The sequence below is a fragment of the Salvelinus fontinalis genome, chromosome 4, assembly GCF_029448725.1.
Source record: "Salvelinus fontinalis isolate EN_2023a chromosome 4, ASM2944872v1, whole genome shotgun sequence".
In the NCBI taxonomy this organism is placed as follows: Eukaryota; Metazoa; Chordata; class Actinopteri; order Salmoniformes; family Salmonidae; genus Salvelinus; species Salvelinus fontinalis.
The window spans coordinates 82,467,901-82,485,583 of record NC_074668.1 but is presented as its reverse complement, the minus strand read 5'-3'; positions in this window follow the sequence as shown (position 1 = coordinate 82,485,583).

Genomic DNA, 17,683 nt, shown 5'->3' with positions numbered 1-17,683 from the left:
ACCTGTGAAGCTTGGTTCTCCTGTCGTCCCCAGCTGTATTTAGACAGTCATCAACACACACACTGCCAGTAATGGAGAGGAGAGGAGGGGGGGGGGGGGGGGGGGGACCTCACTGAGGTTGGTTGGCACATACCTGTCAGTAGAATGGAGAGGGGGGGGGGGGGGGGGGGCTCACTAAGGTTGGTTGGCACATACCTGTCAGTAGAATGGAGAGGGGGGGGAACCTCACTAAGGTTGGTTGGCACATACCCGTCAGTAGAACGGTGCGGGGGGGGGGGGGGGGGGGGGGGGGGGTACCTTACTAAGGTTGGTTGGCACATACCTGTCAGTAGAATGGAGAGGGGGGGGGGACCTCACTAAGGTTGGTTGGCACATACCTGTCAGTAGAATGGAGAGGGGGGGGGGACCTCACTAAGGTTGGTTGGCACATACCTGTCAGTAGAATGGAGAGGGGGGGGGGACCTCACTAAGGTTGGTTGGCACATACCTGTCAGTAGAATGGAGAGAGGGGGGGGGGGGGGGGGGGAACATCACTAAGGTTGGTTGGCACATACCTGTCAGTAGAACGGAGAGGGGGGGGGGGGGGGGGGACCTCACTAAGGTTGGTTGGCACATACCTGTCAGTAGAATGGAGAGGGGGGGGGGGGGGGGACCTCACTAAGGTTGGTTGGCACATACCTGTCAGTAGAATGGAGAGGGGGGGGGGGGGGGGAACGGGGGGGGGACCTCACTAAGGTTGGTTGGCACATACCTGTCAGTAGAATGGAGAGGGGGGGGGAGGGGGACCTCACTAAGGTTGGTTGGCACATACCTGTCAGTAGAATGGAGAGGGGGGGGAACCTCACTAAGGTTGGTTGGCACATACCCGTCAGTAGAACGGAGAGGGGGGGGGGGGGGGGGGGGGGTACCTCACTAAGGTTGGTTGGCACATACCTGTCAGTAGAATGGAGAGGGGGGGGAACCTCACTAAGGTTGGTTGGCACATACCTGTCAGTAGAATGGAGAGGGGGGGGGGGGGGGGGGGACCTCACTAAGGTTGGTTGGCACATACCTGTCAGTAGAATGGAGAGGGGGGGGGGACCTCACTAAGGTTGGTTGGCACATACCTGTCAGTAGAATGGAGAGAGGGGGGGGGGGGGGGGGGAACATCACTAAGGTTGGTTGGCACATACCTGTCAGTAGAACGGAGAGGGGGGGGGGGGGGGACCTCACTAAGGTTGGTTGGCACATACCTGTCAGTAGAATGGAGAGGGGGGGGGGGGGGACCTCACTAAGGTTGGTTGGCACATACCTGTCAGTAGAATGGAGAGGGGGGGGGGGGGGGGGAACGGGGGGGGGGACCTCACTAAGGTTGGTTGGCACATACCTGTCAGTAGAATGGAGAGGGGGGGGAGGGGGACCTCACTAAGGTTGGTTGGCACATACCTGTCAGTAGAATGGAGAGGGGGGGGGGGGGGACCTCACTAAGGTTGGTTGGCACATACCTGTCAGTAGAATGGAGAGGGGGGGGGGGGGGGAGGGACCTCACTAAGGTTGGTTGGCACATACCTGTCAGTAGAATGGAGAGGGGGGGGGGGGGGACCTCACTAAGGTTGGTTGGCACATACCTGTCAGTAGAATGGAGAGGGGGGGGGACATCACTAAGGTTGGTTGGCACATACCTGTCAGTAGAATGGAGAGGGGGGGGGGGGACCTCACTAAGGTTGGTTGGCACATATCTGCCAGTAGAATGGAGAGGGGGGGGAACATCACTAAGGTTGGTTGGCACATACCTGTCAGTAGAATGGAGAGGGGAGGGAACCTCACTAAGGTTGGTTGGCACATACCTGTCAGTAGAATGGAGAGGGGAGGGAACCTCACTAAGGTTGGTTGGCACATACCTGTCAGTAGAATGGAGAGGGGGGGGGACATCACTAAGGTTGGTTGGCACATACCTGTCAGTAGAATGGAGAGGGGAGGGACCTCACTAAGGTTGGTTGGCACATACCTGTCAGTAGAATGGAGAGGGGGGGGGGGGGCTCACTAAGGTTGGTTGGCACATACCTGTCAGTAGAATGGAGAGGGGGGGGGGGGGGGGCTCACTAAGGTTGGTTGGCACATACTGTCAGTAGAATGGAGAGGGGGGGGGGGGGGGACCTCACTAAGGTTGGTTGGCACATACCTGTCAGTAGAATGGAGAGGGGGGGGGGGGCCCTCACTAAGGTTGGTTGGCACATACCTGTCAGTAGAATGGAGAGGGGGGGGGGAACATCACTAAGGTTGGTTGGCACATACCTGTCAGTAGAACGGAGAGGGGGGGGGGGGGGACCTCACTAAGGTTGGTTGGCACATACCTGTCAGTAGAATGGAGAGGGGGGGGGGGGGGGCCTCACTAAGGTTGGTTGGCACATACCTGTCAGTAGAATGGAGAGGGGGGGGGGGGGGGACCTCACTAAGGTTGGTTGGCACATACCTGTCAGTAGAATGGAGAGGGGGGGGGGACCTCACTAAGGTTGGTTGGCACATACCTGTCAGTAGAATGGAGAGGGGGGGGGACCTCACTAAGGTTGGTTGGCACATACCTGTCAGTAGAATGGAGAGAGGGGGGGGGGGGGGGGACCTCACTAAAGTAGGTTGGCACATACCTGTCAGTAGAATGGAGAGGGGGGGGGGGGGGGGGACCTCACTAAGGTTGGTTGGCACATACCTGTCAGTAGAATGGAGAGGGGGGGGGGGGGGGAGGACCTCACTAAGGTTGGTTGGCACATACCTGTCAGTAGAATGGAGAGGGGGGGGGGGGGACCTCACTAAGGTTGGTTGGCACATACCTGTCAGTAGAACGGAGAGGGGGGGGGGGGGGGACCTCACTAAGGTTGGTTGGCACATACCTGTCAGTAGAACGGAGAGGGGGGGGGGGGGGGGGGACCTCACTGAGGTTGGTTGGCACATACCTGTCAGTAGAACGGAGAGGGGGGGGGGGGGGGGGGGACCTCACTAAGGTTGGTTGGCACATACCTGTCAGTAGAATGGAGAGGGGGGGGGGGGGGGACCTCACTAAGGTGGGTTGGCACATACCTGTCAGTAGAATGGAGAGGGGGGGGGGGACCTCACTAAGGTTGGTTGGCACATACCTGTCAGTAGAATGGAGAGGGGGGGGGGGCCTCACTAAGGTTGGTTGGCACATACCTGTCAGTAGAATGGAGAGGGGGGGGGGGGGGGGACCTCACTAAGGTAGGTTGGCACATACCTGTCAGTAGAATGGAGAGGGGGGGGGGGGGGGGGGACCTCACTAAGGTTGGTTGGCACATACCTGTCAGTAGAATGGAGAGGGGGGGGGGGGGGGGGACCACACTAAGGTTGGTTGGCACATACCTGTCAGTAGAATGGAGAGGGGGGGGGGGGGGACCTCACTAAGGTTGGTTGGCACATACCTGTCAGTAGAACGGAGAGGGGGGGGGGGGGGGACCTCACTAAGGTTGGTTGGCACATACCTGTCAGTAGAACGGAGGGGGGGGGGGGGGGGGGGGACCTCACTAAGGTTGGTTGGCACATACCTGTCAGTAGAACGGAGAGGGGGGGGGGGGGGGGGGACCTCACTAAGGTTGGTTGGCACATACCTGTCAGTAGAATGGAGAGGGGGGGGGGGGGGGGACCTCACTAAGGTGGGTTGGCACATACCTGTCAGTAGAATGGAGAGGGGGGGGGGGGGGGGGGGCCTCACTAAGGTTGGTTGGCACATACCTGTCAGTAGAATGGAGAGGGGGGGGGACCTCACTAAGGTTGGTTGGCACATACCTGTCAGTAGAATGGAGAGGGGGGGGGGGACCTCACTAAGGTTGGTTGGCACATACCTGTCAGTAGAACGGAGAGGGGGGGGGGACCTCACTAAGGTTGGTTGGCACTTACCTGTCAGTAGAATGGAAAGGGGGGGGGGGGGGGGGACCTCACTAAGGTTGGTTGGCACATACCTGTCAGTAGAACGGAGAGGGGGGGGGGGGGGGGGGGGGCCTCACTAAGGTTGGTTGGCACATACCTGTCAGTAGAATGGAGAGGGGAGGGACCTCACTAAGGTTGGTTGGCACATATCTGCCAGTAACGGAGAGGGGGGGGGGACCTCACTAAGGCTGGTTGGCACATACCTGTCAGTAGAATGGAGAGGGGGGGGGGAGGGGGGGACCTCACTAAGGTTGGTTGGCACATACCTGTCAGTAGAATGGAGAGGGGGGGGAACATCACTAAGGTTGGTTGGCACATACCTGTCAGTAGAATGGAGAGGGGGGGGGAGGAAACATCACTAAGGTTGGTTGGCACATATCTGTCAGTAGAATGGAGAGGGGGGGGGGGGGAAACATCACTAAGGTTGGTTGGCACATATCTGCCAGTAATGGAGAGGGGGGGGGGACCTCACTAAGGTTGGTTGGCACATACCTGTCAGTAGAATGGAGAGGGGGGGGAACATCACTAAGGTTGGTTGGCACATACCTGTCAGTAGAATGGAGAGGGGGGGGGGGGGGGGAACATCACTAAGGTTGGTTGGCACATACCTGTCAGTAGAATGGAGAGGGGGGGGGGACCTCACTAAGGTTGGTTGGCACATACCTGTCAGTAGAACGGAGGGGGGGGGGGGACCTCACTAAGGTTGGTTGGCACATACCTGTCAGTAGAACGGAGAGGGGGGGGACCTCACTAAGGTTGGTTGGCACATACCTGTCAGTAGAATGGAGAGGGGGGGGGACCTCACTAAGGTTGGTTGGCACATACCTGTCAGTAGAATGGAGAGGGGGGGGGGGGGGGACCTCACTAAGGTTGGTTGGCACATACCTGTCAGTAGAATGGAGAGGGGGGGGGGGGGGGGGAACCTCACTAAGGTTGGTTGGCACATACCTGTCAGTAGAATGGAGAGGGGGGGGGGGGGACCTCACTAAGGTTGGTTGGCACATACCTGTCAGTAGAACGGAGAGGGGGGGGGGGGGGACCTCACTAAGGTTGGTTGGCACATACCTGTCAGTAGAACGGAGAGGGGGGGGGGGGGGGGGACCTCACTAAGGTTGGTTGGCACATACCTGTCAGTAGAATGGAGAGGGGGGGGGGGGGGGGACCTCACTAAGGTTGGTTGGCACATACCTGTCAGTAGAATGGAGAGGGGGGGGGGGGGGGGGACCTCACTAAGGTTGGTTGGCACATACCTGTCAGTAGAATGGAGAGGGGGGGGACCTCACTAAGGTTGGTTGGCACATACCTGTCAGTAGAATGGAGAGGGGGGGGGGACCTCACTAAGGTTGGTTGGCACATACCTGTCAGTAGAACGGAGAGGGGGGGGACCTCACTAAGGTTGGTTGGCACTTACCTGTCAGTAGAATGGAGAGGGGGGGGGGGGGGGGGACCTCACTAAGGTTGGTTGGCACATACCTGTCAGTAGAACGGAGAGGGGGGGGGGGGGGGCCTCACTTAGGTTGGTTGGCACATACCTGTCAGTAGAATGGAGAGGGGAGGGACCTCACTAAGGTTGGTTGGCACATATCTGCCAGTAACGGAGAGGGGGGGGGGACCTCACTAAGGCTGGTTGGCACATACCTGTCAGTAGAATGGAGAGGGGGGGGGGAGGGGGGGACCTCACTAAGGTTGGTTGGCACATATCTGCCAGTAATGGAGAGGGGGGGGGACCTCACTAAGGTTGGTTGGCACATACCTGTCAGTAGAATGGAGAGGGGGGGGAACATCACTAAGGTTGGTTGGCACATACCTGTCAGTAGAATGGAGAGGGGGGGGGGGGGAAACATCACTAAGGTTGGTTGGCACATACCTGTCAGTAGAATGGAGAGGGGGGGGGGACCTCACTAAGGTTGGTTGGCACATACCTGTCAGTAGAACGGAGGGGGGGGGGGGACCTCACTAAGGTTGGTTGGCACATACCTGTCAGTAGAACGGAGAGGGGGGGGACCTCACTAAGGTTGGTTGGCACATACCTGTCAGTAGAATGGAGAGGGGGGGGACCTCACTAAGGTTGGTTGGCACATACCTGTCAGTAGAATGGAGAGGGGGGGGGGGGGACCTCACTAAGGTTGGTTGGCACATACCTGTCAGTAGAATGGAGAGGGGAGGGACCTCACTAAGGTTGGTTGGCACATACCTGTCAGTAGAACGGAGACGGGGGGGGACGGGACCTCACTAAGGTTGGTTGGCACATACCTGTCAGTCGAACAGTTTCAGGCACGTACCGGTAAAGATGACTAGATACACCACCTGTGGAGCTCGTCTCCCTCCGCCTTGATACATTTCAGACAGTCAACCCATTCTGCTCCTCTCACCACCCACTGCCAGACAACCACACTGACGTTCTGTTGGCACGTATCTGCCAGTAGACTCGCGGTTGGTTTCAGGTTGGGCACGCGGTCAGGGAGGAGGAGGAGGAGGAGGGAGGAGCAGGAGCAGGAGGAGAAAGGCTGACTGTTTACACAGACGCTGCTCTCTACCCTCGTGGCGTTGTGTAATTGTGTCAATGCCCGCTTGTATGAAAAGACAAGAGGCACAGGGGATGCCAACTGGCACAGAGAGCTGTTTTCCTCTTCTACCCACCTGTCCTGCAGCAGATTACCGGTACTGATGCTTTACCTGAGGACATCGGGTACCTTCTATGTCCCAAATGACACCCTATTCCCTATATAGTGTACTACTATAGACCAGGGCCCTATTCCCTATATAGTGCAGTACTTTAGACCAGAGCCCTATTCCCTATATAGTGTACTACTATAGACCAGAGCCCTATTCCCTATATAGTGGCACTACTATAGACCAGAGCCCTATATAGTGGTACTACTATAGACCAGAGCCCTATTCCCTATATAGTGGTACTACTATAGACCAGGGCCCTATTCCCTATATAGTGGTACTACTATAGACCAGAGCCCTATATAGTGCACTACTTTAGACCAGAGCCCTATTCCCTATATAGTGCACTACTTTAGACCAGAGCCCTATAGGGAATAAGGTGCCATTTGGGAGAGAGACAATCTCATTCTGTACCTGAGGAAATCAGTTAGCGATGCAACGTCTGGAGCCAACAGGACCCTGAACAGCTTCTACCCCCAAGCCATAAGACTGATAACTATGCACAGATCTGGGGAAGGGTACCAAAACATTTCTAAAGCATTGAAGGTCCCCAAGAACACAGTGGCCTCCATCATTCTTAAATAGAAGAAGATTGGAACCACCAAGACTCTTCCTAGAGCTGGCTGTTCGACCAAACTGAGCAATCGGGGGAGAAGGGCCTTGGTCAGGGAGGTGACCAAGAACCCGATGGTCACTCTGACAGAGCTCCAGAGTTCCTCTGTGGAGATGGAGAACCTTCCAGAAAGACACCCGTCTCTGCAGCACTCCACCATTCAGGCCTTTATGGTAGAGTGGCCAGACGGAAGCCATTCCTCAGGGAAAGGCACATGACAGATTGCTTGGAGTTTGGCAAAAGGCACCTAAATGACTCTCATACCATGAGAAACAAGATTCTCTGGTCTGATTAAACCAAGATTGAACTATTTGGCCTGAATGCCAAGCGTCACTTCTGGAGGAAACCTGGTACCATCCCTACGGTGGGGATGTTTTGTCAGCGGCAGGGACTGGGAGACTAGTCAGGATCAAGAGAAAAAATGAACGGAGCAAAGTACAGAGAGATCCTTGTTGAAAACCTGTTCCAGAGTACTCAGGACCTCAGACTGGGGCGAAGGTTCACCTTCCAACAGGACAACGACACTAAGCACACAGCCAAGACAATGCAGGAGTGGCTTCGGGACAAGTCTCTGAATGTCCTTGACAGGGGTCAAGGACATTCAGTCCAGCCAGAGGCCGGACTTGAACCCGATCAAACATCTCCGGAGAGACCAGAAAATAGCTGTGCAGCAACGCTCCCCATCCAACCTGACAGAGCTTGAGAGGATCTGCAGAGAAGAATGGGAGAAACTCCCCAAATAAAGGTGTGCCAAGCTTGTAACGTCATACCCAAGACGATTCAAGGCTGTAATTGCTGCCAAAGGTGCTTCAACAAAGTTGAATACAAATGTAAACATTTCAGTTTATATTATTATATTACAGTTTAAATATTTCTAAAAACCTGTTTTTGCTTTGTCATTATGTGGTATTGTGATGTCATTATGGGTTATTGTGATGTCATTATGGGGTATTGTGATGTCATTATGGGGTATTGTGATGAGTTATGGGGTATTGTGTGTAAATTGATGATGGGGGAAAAAAACCAATATGATCCATTTTAGAATAAGGCTGCAACATAACAAAATGTGGAAAAAGTCAAGGGGTCTGAATACTTTACGAAAGGCACTGTATCTACCTCAACTACCTCGTACCCCGGTACATGGCCTACCTCGTACCCCGGTACATGGCCTACCTCGTACCCCGGTGCATGGCCTACCTCGTACCCCGGTGCATGGCCTACCTCGTACCCCGGTGCATGGCCTATCTCGTACCCCTGTGCATGGTCTACCTCGTACCCCTGCGCATGGCCTACCTCGTACCCCTGCGCATGGCCTACCTCGTACCCCTGCGCATGGCCTACCTCGTACCCCTGCGCATGGCCTACCTCGTACCCCTGTGCATGGCCTACCTCGTACCCCTGTGCATGACCTACCTCGTACCCCTGTGCATGGCCTACCTCGTACTCCTGTAATTGGCCTACCTCGTACTCCTGTATTTGGCCTACCTCGTACCCCTGTGCATGGCCTACCTCGTACCCCTGTGCATGGCCTACCTCGTACCCCTGTGCATGGCCTACCTCGTACCCCTGTGCATGGCCTACCTCGTACCCCTGTGCATGGCCTACCTCGTACCCCTGTGCATGGCCTACCTCGTACCCCTGTGCATGGCCTACCTCGTACCCCTGTGCATGGCCTACCTCGTACTCCTGTGCATGGCCTACCTCGTACCCCTGTGCATGGCCTACCTCGTACCCCTGTGCATGGCCTACCTCGTACCCCTGTGCATGGCCTACCTCGTACCCCTGTGCATGGCCTACCTCGTACCCCTGTGCATGGCCTACCTCGTACCCCTGTGCATGGCCTACCTCGTACCCCTGTGCATGGCCTACCTCGTACTCCTGTGCATGGCCTACCTCGTACCCCTATACATGGTCTACCTCGTACCCCGGTGCATGGCCTACCTCGTACCCATGTGCATGGCCTACCTCGTACCCCTGTGCATGGCCTACCTCGTACCCCTGTGCATGGCCTACCTCGTACCCCTGTGCATGGCCTACCTCGTACATGGACAAATTATTGTTACTCATTGTGTAATTATTCGGCAGGTAGCCTAGTGGTTAGAGCATTGGACTTGTAACCGAAAGCTTAAACGATCGAATCCCTGAGCTGACAAGGTAAAAATCTGTCGTTCTGCCCCTGAACAAGGCAGTTAACCCACTGTTCCTAGACCAGTTAACCCACTGTTCCTAGGCCGTCGTTAAAAATAATAATTTGTTCTTAACTGACTTGCCTAGTAAAATAAAAAATTCCTTGTGTTATCTTTCCATTTTTCTATCTGCATTGATGGGAAGGGCCCGTCAGTAAGCATGTCACTGTTAGTCTACACCTGTTGTTTACGAAGCATGTGATAAACACAATTTAATTTAACTTCTTGTCGCCGACTCAAATGGCACCCTATAGGGTTCTGGTCAAATGTAGTACACTATGTCAGGAACAGGGTGCCATTTGGGATTCACTCATGCTCTCATACAATACCTGAGGACATCCGGACCTTCTGGACAATACCTGAGGACATCCGGACCTTCTGGACAATACCTGAGGACATCTGGACCTTCTGGACAATACCTGAGGACATCTGGACCTTCTGGACAATACCTGAGGACATCTGGACCTTCTGGACAATACCTGAGGACATCTGGACCTTCTGGACAATACCTGAGGACATCCGGACCTTCTGGACAATACCTGAGGACATCCGGACCTTCTGGACAATACCTGAGGACATCCGGACCTTCTGGACAATACCTGAGGACATCTGGACCTTCTGGACAATACCTGAGGACATATGGACCTTCTGGACAATACCTGAGGACATCTGGACCTTCTGGACAATACCTGAGGACATCCGGACCTTCTGGACAATACCTGAGGACATCTGGACCTTCTGGACAATACCTGAGGACATCCGGACCTTCTGGACAATACCTGAGGACATCTGGACCTTCTGGACAATACCTGAGGACATATGGACCTTCTGGACAATACCTGAGGACATCTGGACCTTCTGGACAATACCTGAGGACATCCGGACCTTCTGGACAATACCTGAGGACATCTGGACCTTCTGGACAATACCTGAGGACATCTGGACCTTCTGGACAATACCTGAGGACATCCGGACCTTCTGGACAATACCTGAGGACATCTGGACCTTCTGGACAATACCTGAGGACATATGGACCTTCTGGACAATACCTGAGGACATCTGGACCTTCTGGACAATACCTGAGGACATCTGGACCTTCTGGACAATACCTGAGGACATCTGGACCTTCTGGACAATACCTGAGGACATCCGGACCTTCTGGACAATACCTGAGGACATCTGGACAATACCTGAGGACATCCGGACCTTCTGGACAATACCTGAGGACATCCGGACCTTCTGGACAATACCTGAGGACATCCGAACCTTCTGGACAATACCTGAGGACATCCGGACCTTCTGGACAATACCTGAGGACATCTGGACCTTCTGGACAATACCTGAGGACATCTGGACCTTCTGGACAATACAGACCAGGCAGGTACCTTGTAGACAATACAGACCAGGCAGGTACCTTGTAGACAATACAGACCACTCAGGTACCTTGTAGACAATACAGACCAGGCAGGTACCTTGTAGACAATACAGACCAGTCAGGTACCTTGTAGACAATACAGACCAGTCAGGTACCTTGTAGACAATACAGACCAGTCAGGTACCTTGTAGACAATACAGACCAGGCAGGTACCTTGTAGACAATACAGACCAGACAGGTACCTTGTAGACAATACAGACCAGTCAGGTACCTTGTAGACAATACAGACCAGTCAGGTACCTTGTAGACAATACAGACCAGGCAGGTACCTTGTAGACAATACAGACAAGGCAGGTACCTTGTAGACAATACAGACCAGACAGGTACCTTGTAGACAATACAGACCAGGCAGGTACCTTGTAGACAATACAGACCAGTCAGGTACCTTGTAGACAATACAGACCAGGCAGGTACCTTGTAGACAATACAGACCAGACAGGTACCTTGTAGACAATACAGACCAGTCATTTATCTATCACTTTAGGAAAGAATGTCACATGGGATGAAGCTGGAGAGAGGGAAGCAGGTACGGGGAGTCAAACATTTAATAAATAACGGACATGTAACGAGACAGGAACAGCGTCAGCAAACTAATACTAAAGACAAAAACAATACAATGCAGCAGCGGGGAACAGAGCAGGGAACTGACACATACAGGGGAGGAAAAGAGCAGGTGATAAGTGAATCCAGGTGAGAGTCCAGCAGTGAGGAACAGAGCAGGGAACTGACACATACAGGGGAGGAAAATAACAGGTGATAAGTGAGTCCAGGTGAGAGTCCAGCAGTGAGGAACAGAGCAGGGAACTGACACATACAGGGGAGGTAATAAACAGATGATAAGTGAGTCCAGGTGAGAGTCCAGCAGTGAGGAACAGAGCAGGGAACTGACACATACAGGGGAGGTAATAAACAGATGATAAGTGAGTCCAGGTGAGTCCAATATCGCTGACGCGCGTTACGAGGGAAGGCAGGTGTGCGTAATAGATGGCAGGAGTACGTGATGCAGGGCTGCCTGGCGCCCTCAAGCAGCCAGGGGAGGGAAGAGCGGGAACAGACTTGGCAAAGGAAGGAGTTCCCAGCCCGCTTTGAAATCTTTTTTTTCTCTATTCGTTCCCAGAATCCTTCAATAGAAGTTTTTTATTTATAAAGATGAGTAATTCTTGTTGTTTCTATGCCAGATCAACACCTGTTGTTAGAAAGGAGGTTTCATTCAGTCTTGAAGCATGGTGTACCTTATGTTGAGTTGCGGTAGGCTACTTCAGTAAGGGAGGTTTTCCGTCTAGTTAACATTGCCATCTGGTGGCAAGCTTATGATGGTACCAGTCTTCTATAATAGTCTAATGATGGTACCAGTCTGTTCTAGTCTTATGATGGTACCAGTCTTCTATAATAGCCTTATGATGGTACCAGTCTGTTCTAGTCTTATGATGGTACCAGTCTGTTCTAGTCTTATGATGGTACCAGTCAGTTCTAGTCTTATGATGGTACCAGTCTGTTCTAGTCTTCTATAATAGTCTTATGATGGTACCAGTCTGTTCTAGTCTTATGATGGTACCAGTCTGTTCTAGTCTTCTATAATAGTCTTATGATGGTACCAGTCTGTTGTAGTCTTCTATAATAGCCTTATGATGGTACCAGTCTGTTCTAGTCTTATGATGGTACCAGTCTGTTCTAGTCTTATGATGGTACCAGTCTGTTCTAGTCTTATGATGGTACCAGTCTGTTCTAGTCTTATGATGGTACCAGTCTGTTCTAGCCTTATGATGGTACCAGTCTGTTCTAGTCTTCTATAATAGCCTTATGATGGTACCAGTCTGTTCTAGTCTTCTATAATAGTCTTATGATGGTACCAGTCTGTTCTGGTCTTATGATGGTACCAGTCTGTTCTAGTCTTCTATAATAGCCTTATGATGGTACCAGTCTGTTCTAGTCTTCTATAATAGTCTTATGATGGTACCAGTCTGTTCTGGTCTTATGATGGTACCAGTCTGTTGTAGTCTTCTATAATAGTCTTATGATGGTACCAGTCTGTTCTGGTCTTCTATAATAGCCTTATGATGATACCAGTCTGTTGTAGTCTTCTATAATAGTCTAATGATGGTACCAGTCTGTTGTAGTCTTATGATGGTACCAGTCTGTTCTAGTCTTATGATGGTACCAGTCTGTTCTAGTCTTATGATGGTACCAGTCTTCTATAATAGTCTTATGATGGTATCAGTCTGTTCTAGTCTTCTATAATAGCCTTATGATGGTACCAGTCTTCTATAATAGCCTTATGATGGTACCAGTCTGTTCTAGCCTTATGATGGTACCAGTCTGTTCTAGTCTTATGATGGTACCAGTCTGTTCTAGTCTTCTATAATAGCCTTATGATGGTACCAGTCTTCTATAATAGCCTTATGATGGTACCAGTCTGTTGTAGTCTTCTATAATAGTCTTATGATGGTACCAGTCTGTTCTAGTCTTATGATGGTACCAGTCTGTTGTAGTCTTCTATAATAGCCTTATGATGGTACCAGTCTGTTCTAGTCTTCTATAATAGCCTTATGATGGTACCAGTCTTCTATAATAGCCTTATGATGGTACCAGTCTGTTCTAGTCTTATGATGGTACCAGTCTGTTGTAGTCTTCTATAATAGTCTTATGATGGTACCAGTCTGTTCTAGTCTTATGATGGTACCAGTCTGTTCTAGTCTTATGATGGTACCAGTCTGTTCTAGTCTTATGATGGTACCAGTCTGTTCTAGTCTTCTATAATAGTCTTATGATGGTACCAGTCTGTTCTAGTCTTATGATGGTACCAGTCTGTTCTAGTCTTATGATGGTACCAGTCTGTTCTAGTCTTCTATAATAGTCTTATGATGGTACCAGTCTGTTCTAGTCTTATGATGGTACCAGTCTGTTCTAGTCTTCTATAATAGTCTTATGATGGTACCAGTCTGTTCTAGTCTTATGATGGTACCAGTCTTCTATAATAGCCTTATGATGATACCAGTCTGTTCTAGTCTTCTATAATAGTCTTATGATGGTACCAGTCTGTTCTAGTCTTCTATAATAGTCTTATGATGGTACCAGTCTGTTCTGGTCTTATGATGGTACCAGTCTGTTCTAGTCTTATGATGGTACCAGTCTGTTCTAGTCTTCTATAATAGTCTTATGATGGTACCAGTCTGTTCTAGTCTTATGATGGTACCAGTCTGTTCTAGTCTTCTATAATAGCCTTATGATGGTACCAGTCTGTTGTAGTCTTATGATGGTACCAGTCTGTTCTAGTCTTCTATAATAGTCTTATGATGGTACCAGTCTGTTCTGGTCTTATGATGGTACCAGTCTGTTCTAGTCTTATGATGGTACCAGTCTGTTCTAGTCTTCTATAATAGTCTTATGATGGTACCAGTCTGTTCTAGTCTTATGATGGTACCAGTCTGTTCTAGCCTTATGATGTTACCAGTCTGTTCTAGTCTTATGATGGTACCAGTCTGTTCTAGTCTTCTATAATAGCCTTATGATGGTACCAGTCTGTTGTAGTCTTATGATGGTACCAGTCTGTTCTAGTCTTCTATAATAGTCTTATGATGGTACCAGTCTGTTCTGGTCTTATGATGGTACCAGTCTGTTCTAGTCTTATGATGGTACCAGTCTGTTGTAGTCTTCTATAATAGTCTTATGATGGTACCAGTCTGTTCTAGTCTTATGATGGTACCAGTCTGTTCTAGTCTTATGATGGTACCAGTCTGTTCTAGTCTTCTATAATAGCCTTATGATGGTACCAGTCTGTTCTAGTCTTCTATAATAGTCTTATGATGGTACCAGTCTGTTCTGGTCTTATGATGGTACCAGTCTGTTCTAGTCTTCTATAATAGTCTTATGATGGTACCAGTCTGTTCTAGCCTTATGATGTTACCAGTCTGTTCTAGCCTTATGATGGTACCAGTCTGTTCTAGTCTTATGATGGTACCAGTCTGTTCTAGTCTTATGATGGTACCAGTCTTCTATAATAGCCTTATGATGGTACCAGTCTGTTCTAGTCTTCTATAATAGCCTTATGATGGTACCAGTCTGTTCTAGTCTTCTATAATAGTCTTATGATGGTACCAGTCTGTTCTAGTCTTCTATAATAGTCTTATGATGGTACCAGTCTGTTCTGGTCTTATGATGGTACCAGTCTGTTCTAGTCTTCTATAATAGTCTTATGATGGTACCAGTCTGTTCTGGTCTTATGATGGTACCAGTCTGTTCTAGTCTTCTATAATAGCCTTATGATGGTACCAGTCTGTTCTAGTCTTCTATAATAGTCTTATGATGGTACCAGTCTGTTCTGGTCTTATGATGGTACCAGTCTGTTCTAGTCTTCTATAATAGTCTTATGATGGTACCAGTCTGTTGTAGTCTTATGATGGTACCAGTCTGTTCTGGTCTTCTATAATAGTCTTATGATGGTACCAGTCTGTTGTAGTCTTCTATAATAGTCTAATGATGGTACCAGTCTGTTCTAGTCTTATGATGGTACCAGTCTGTTCTAGTCTTCTATAATAGCCTTATGATGATACCAGTCTGTTGTAGTCTTCTATAATAGTCTTATGATGGTACCAGTCTGTTCTAGTCTTATGATGGTACCAGTCTGTTCTGGTCTTATGATGGTACCAGTCTGTTCTAGTCTTCTATAATAGCCTTATGATGGTACCAGTCTGTTCTAGTCTTCTATAATAGTCTTATGATGGTACCAGTCTGTTCTGGTCTTATGATGGTACCAGTCTGTTCTAGTCTTCTATAATAGTCTTATGATGGTACCAGTCTGTTGTAGTCTTATGATGGTACCAGTCTGTTCTGGTCTTCTATAATAGTCTTATGATGGTACCAGTCTGTTGTAGTCTTCTATAATAGTCTAATGATGGTACCAGTCTGTTGTAGTCTTATGATGGTACCAGTCTGTTCTAGTCTTATGATGGTACCAGTCTGTTCTAGTCTTATGATGGTACCAGTCTGTTGTAGTCTTCTATAATAGTCTTATGATGGTACCAGTCTGTTCTAGCCTTATGATGGTACCAGTCTGTTCTAGTCTTATGATGGTACCAGTCTGTTCTAGTCTTATGATGGTACCAGTCTGTTCTAGCCTTATGATGGTACCAGTCTGTTCTAGTCTTATGATGGTACCAGTCTGTTCTAGTCTTCTATACTTGCCTTCATTGAGTGTCATCACAATATCTCCACCATGACACTACTGCTGGAATTCTGAAACATACAAGAGGCAGAATCTCTTTGATTCCTCATGTCCTCTCACCTTCTACTCGAAACCCACCGGATAGAAGGCGAGGAGAGAAGTCAAGGAATCAAGGAAACACAACAGACAGCGTTCCATATAAGAACTCAATACCGGCATCCATCTGGCTCCCATCACCACTGTAGTAGGGGACAATAACATCTGAACAGCCATAGTCAACCATCACACTGTATTTTCCATTTAAGCAGGGTCTGTATTGTGACACACTACTACAAATACAGTATCTCATGTGTGTAGGCTTTTAGGAAAATAAACCAGTTTACTAAAGATGACCTAAAGCCCAGGTTGTCTTTACTAGTACACGGTAGTGAATACTAGTTGATTAAAGATGACCTAAAGCCCAGGTTGTCTTTACTAGTACACGGTAGTGAATACTAGTTGATTAAAGATGACCTAAAGCCCAGGTTATCTTTACTAGTACACGGTAGTGAATACTAGTTGATTAAAGATGACCTAAAGCCCAGGTTATCTGTTTTTACTAGTACACGGTAGTGAATACTAGTTGATTAAAGATGACCTAAAGCCCAGGTTATCTGTTTTTACTAGTACACGGTAGTGAATACTAGTTGATTAAAGATGACCTAAAGCCCAGGTTATCTGTTTTTACTAGTACACGGTAGTGAATAACTAGTTGATTAAAGATGACCTAAAGCCCAGGTTATCTTTACTAGTACACGGTAGTGAATAACTAGTTGATTAAAGATGACCTAAAGCCCAGGTTATCTTTTTTTACTAGTACACGGTAGTGAATACTAGTTGATTAAAGATGACCTAAAGCCCAGGTTGTCTTTACTAGTACACGGTAGTGAATACTAGTTGATTAAAGATGACCTAAAGCCCAGGTTATCTGTTTTTACTAGTACACGGTAGTGAATACTAGTTGATTAAAGATGACCTAAAGCCCAGGTTATCTGTTTTTACTAGTACACGGTAGTGAATAACTAGTTGATTAAAGATGACCTAAAGCCTAGGTTATCTTTACTAGTACACGGTAGTGAATAACTAGTTGATTAAAGATGACCTAAAGCCCAGGTTATCTTTTTTTACTAGTACACGGTAGTGAATAACTAGTTGATTAAAGATGACCTAAAGCCCAGGTTATCTTTACTAGTACACGGTAGTGAATACTAGTTGATTAAAGATGACCTAAAGCCCAGGTTATCTGTTTTTACTAGTACACGGTAGTGAATACTAGTTGATTAAAGATGACCTAAAGCCCAGGTTATCTGTTTTTACTAGTACACGGTAGTGAATAACTAGTTGATTAAAGATGACCTAAAGCCCAGGTTATCTTTACTAGTACACGGTAGTGAATAACTAGTTGATTAAAGATGACCTAAAGCCCAGGTTATCTTTTTTTACTAGTACACGGTAGTGAATAACTAGTTGATTAAAGATGACCTAAAGCCCAGGTTATCTTTACTAGTACACGGTAGTGAATACTAGTTGATTAAAGATGACCTAAAGCCCAGGTTATCTTTACTAGTACACGGTAGTGAATACTAGTTGATTAAAGATGACCTAAAGCCCAGGTTATCTTTACTAGTACACGGTAGTGAATACTAGTTGATTAAAGATGA